At 55.5% G+C, this 3,361-nt stretch overlaps 1 long non-coding RNA gene across 3 annotated transcripts in view; it reads left to right on the top strand.

Annotated features, from left to right (window-relative positions):
* Positions 1-675, top strand: part of LOC144247254 (uncharacterized) — a 3,029-nt gene extending 2,354 nt beyond the window's left edge. For all 3 annotated transcript variants that reach the window (XR_014958831.1, XR_014958830.1, XR_014958829.1), the window contains 2 exons: positions 1-572; positions 614-675. The exon at positions 1-572 is cut by the window's left edge and continues 838 nt beyond it. This is a non-coding gene — a long non-coding RNA (uncharacterized LOC144247254). The remainder of the gene's footprint in view (positions 573-613) is intronic.
* Positions 676-3,361: the final 2,686 nt, after the last annotated feature.

Raw genomic sequence — 3,361 nt, 5'->3', positions numbered from 1 at the left:
ATAAAGACCTGTAAAATCCTAGCTCTGCCTTTTGTTTAACGTGTTCTTACTTCCTATTTATGTCATCACAGAAAGCAAGGAAGGAAGAAATGTGACTGGTTCCCACTATTGCTCCGTGCAGGCATTTTTAAAGGCTGCTGTACTTCTGTCCTCTTTTTCCACTCCAACCTTGACTTTTCCCCTCCTTTTTCGAGGTCTGCTGCTTTGGGTGTCCCAGGCAGGGCTGGGTTCCTCGGCAGGGGTCTTAGGAGTTGGTGCAGATTCTGCTTTTTGCCATGGTGTATCAAAGTGTGCCAGCAAAAGGACTGTTTTCTCCAGGGGAAAGCTTTCTCTCAATGACCATCAATGCACGTATGTGTTTTAATCGTGTAACCAGGTGGATTAAGAAAAGCCGACACCTGTAGCAGATTTGTGTTGGATCAGTGTCTGTGAGAAGTGGGCTGTGTGCTGGAGACGGAGAGACGCTGTTGGAGAGTGGCAACAGTGGCAGGTGTGAGTTGTTAAGATGATGAGGGCTCAGAACAGCCACAGGTGTGAGTTGTTAAGATGATGAGGGCTCAGAGCAGCCACAGGTGTGAGTTGTTAAGATGATGAGGGCTCAGAGCAGCCACAGGTGTGAGCTGTCAGGATGATGACGAGGGGCGTGTCCTGCCTGGGGGAGGTTATTTAAGGGTGAGGGTTTGCCTCAGCCAAGTTTTGCACGGAGCTGCTGAAGAAGAGGAGTTTGTGGGGGGCTCCCGGGGCTGTCTCCTGGAAGGACGGTGAGCGCTTTGGACAGGGTCCGGGGAATCCCCTGGATACACACTTGGATACGTGGAACATTGCTCAAAGGAGGAGCTGAGGGACAAACCTTTGTGCCGAGAAGCAGCAGCCAAGCAGGTGAGCCGGTGTGCTTTTATAACGGGGACTTTTCCCCTTTCCCTTTGAAATTTCGTCATCCTGAGGTTGAATTGGAGGGGGCAGTCCTGTTGTCCCCCCTCTTAAGGGGTTTGGACTGAGGTAAAAAGCCCCCTTTTGCCATCATTTGAGGCAAGCCGCTTCTTTTCTGTTCTTCTAGGGGACGCAGTTGAAGGGGAGCCCACATTTCTTTTCCCTTGTTGGGGTGAGGTGAGCGCCGGAGCGTGGCGTCAGTGTCGGGGCTTCAGAGGAAGGGAGCTGCAGCCGTGGCAGCGCTGGCAGGGTGGGGATCGGGCTGTGCCGCTGCATTCGGGGCGCTTCTTCTGCCCCCGGCCCGGCAGCGAAGGGTCCGGCGCGGAGCCCTGCCGGCAGTGCCAGGGCTGGCCGGGGCGGAAGGGGAGCTGGGCGCGGCTGGGCTGCCGCGGGCCCGCCGGAGCTGCGCCGGTGCGAGCCGTGCGGAGCCGAGCGGAGCTTTCGCCGGGCCGGCGGGCGGGGGAGGCGGCGCGGGCACTGCGCCGGTGCCGGCCGGTGCCGCTGCTCCGTCCGCTCCAGGCGCGGGGCTTGGGCGCCGCCGGGGCCCCCCGGGCCCGGTGCCGGCCCCGCCGGGCCGGGGGCAGCGGGCGGGGGTCTCCCGGCGCGGCGCCGCCTCTGCCTGCCGGAGGAGCCGCTTTCTTGCCGGAGCCGCGCTGCGCCCGGGGCCGGGAGCACGGCTTCGCGTTCTCCAGCCTTCCTCGCTGCGGTGTTTCTTTAGGGTCTCATCAATGTGTTTTAAGGATTTTGGGGCTATTTTTAGAGCTCTTCTAGGAATATTTAGAGTTTTTTTTAAAGGTTCTTTGGGGGTTTTTAGGGGTGTTTTAGGGGCTTTTAAAAGTAGAGTATTTTTATTGTATTTTAAGGGCATTCTGAGGCTATTTTCATGTTTTTGTCGGGGTTTTAAGACATTTTGAAGATGAGGGGTTTTTTAGGGCATTTTTGTGGGTTTTTTAGGGTCTTTTCATGGCATAGAGGCTGAGGGACAGCTTGAGGGTGACAGAGGCTGGGAGCTGAGGGAGGAACAGGGGAGGGGACAGTGGGTGACACAGAGAGATGCTGAGGGGGGCAGGGGCAGCTGGAGGGTGACACAGAGAAGCTGGGGGCTGAGGGGCAGAGGAGAGGGGGCTTGAGGGGCAAAGGGGGGTTCGAGGGTGACAGCCAGAGCCTGAGGGCTGGGGGGCTGAGGGAGGGGTCAGGGGTGAAGGGAGAGGGTCTGAGGGCTGGACAGTCCAGTGGGGATCAGGGCTACAGGGTACAACTTAGGAGGCAAGTTAGGGTACAGGTGCAGCACCCCTCACCCAGCCCTAACCTCACCCTAAGCAGCCTTTTCCCTTTTCCCCCCTAACAACAGCAGCACAGCACAGCAAGCCTGACAGCGAGACCACACCGGAAGCCTCCCAGTGGGACAGGGCAGCGACCCTCGCACCAGGACAACGCCAGAACCCTCAGAGGACAACAGGACCCGCTGCGAAAAGGTAGGGATGACATCTGTGGGCTAGAGGGCAACAGGAAGGGGTTTGGAGGCAGAGCAGGCTTCCTTGAGTGTTTTTTTTTGCAGGGCTATTAGGGGATTTTTGAAGGCTTTCTCTGGCATCTTTTAGAGAATTGTTATACCTTCCTAATGGCTATTTTAGAATTCCTTAGTGTATTTTTAGGGTCAGGATGAGGGTGAGACAGGATGCCCACTGAAAATGTGGAGCATTACTGGAATGCTTTGGGAAGGTGCCAGTGGAGGGCCAGTGGGTAAGGTGCCATGATGCTGGTCTGAAGGTTGTGAATTCTGAGCAAAGCAAAGTGGTTGTGGTTAGGGTTATATGGTGGCAGATTTCCCAAGGAGAAATCCAGCACGGAAAAAATCAAGCCGAAGCTTTGTACTGTCAGATTACAACAGGTATTCGGCATGAAAAAAAAACCCTGAGTACTTGGGGGTGGGAGAAGCAAGATGAGGGAAATCCAGTGAGGTTTTGACATTGAGGACGCAAAAGGAAACGTGGGACCTGAAAACCAAGGGGATCGCAGGGCCCTGCCAATGAATGAGGGATATCTACATAGTGAAAGCAAATTCAGAAGCCCAGATTCCTGATGTCAGTTTGTAGGGCTGCCTTGGGTCTATCAGGGCAGCACAAGTTTGAGGTGGGGACAACTTTGGTGTGGGGTCCATCCTTTGATATAGTGATTTTTTGCAGTGAGGCCCCTGCCCAGGGCCAGGGGCCCCTGGGCACATCCTTTTTCCATTTTCCCTGGGAAAGAAAACTCAGCAGTCCAGGTTCCTGATGTCAGTTTGTAGGGCTCCCTTGGGTCTATCAGGGCAGCGCAAGTTTGAGGTGGGGACAACTTCGGTGTGGAATCCATCCTTCGATATAAGGATTTTTTGCAGTCAGGGCCAGGGGCCCCTGGGCACATCCTTTTTCCATTTTCCCTGGGAAAGAAA

This window comes from Lonchura striata, chromosome 17 (genome assembly GCF_050655825.1).
Source record: "Lonchura striata isolate lonStrDom1 chromosome 17, ASM5065582v1, whole genome shotgun sequence".
In the NCBI taxonomy this organism is placed as follows: domain Eukaryota; kingdom Metazoa; phylum Chordata; class Aves; order Passeriformes; family Estrildidae; genus Lonchura; species Lonchura striata.
Note: the sequence above shows the minus strand (reverse complement) of the source record. Positions and strands in the feature narration are given on the sequence as shown.